This window comes from Macrobrachium nipponense, chromosome 42 (assembly GCF_015104395.2).
Source record: "Macrobrachium nipponense isolate FS-2020 chromosome 42, ASM1510439v2, whole genome shotgun sequence".
NCBI lineage: Eukaryota > Metazoa > Arthropoda > Malacostraca > Decapoda > Palaemonidae > Macrobrachium > Macrobrachium nipponense.
This window is the reverse complement of record NC_061103.1, coordinates 22645902-22646454: the sequence shown is the minus strand read 5'-3', so window position 1 is coordinate 22646454 and position 553 is coordinate 22645902.

Here is a 553-nt window from a genome sequence, read left to right as displayed (position 1 = left end):
TTTGAGAAGTTAATGGAAAGAGTAGGTTCTCCTAAAGAAATGTGGACTTTATATTTACAGTCAGTTTTGAGTGGTAGGGCACTTACTGTGTATATTTGCATGTCTAAGGAGGAATGTGATAATTATGATATTGTGAAAGAAACTGTTCTTAGTGAGTACAGGTTAGTACCGGAGGCGTACTGTAAGAAATTTAGAAATTTGAGAAAGGATGAAAATATTACGTATGTAGAATACGGTAAGAAGTTAGAAAGACTGTTTTTTGATTGGTTAACTTCTGCTAAAGTTGATGATTTTGATGCTTTGAAGAACTTAGTGTTGTTAGAAAACTTCAAAGATAACGTATCCCCTGAGATTAAACTTTATATAGATGATAGGCGAGAAGTATCTTTCGCAGGAGCAACTAGGTTAGCTGACGAATATAGTCTAACTCATAATTTGAGTGTTAGTAAGAAACGAAGTGATCCTTTGTCTGGTAGAGTACAAAGCAGTAAAGGTTTCAGTTCTAGTAATAGCAATGCGAGTAAAAGTGACTATTCCTGTTATACATGTGGAA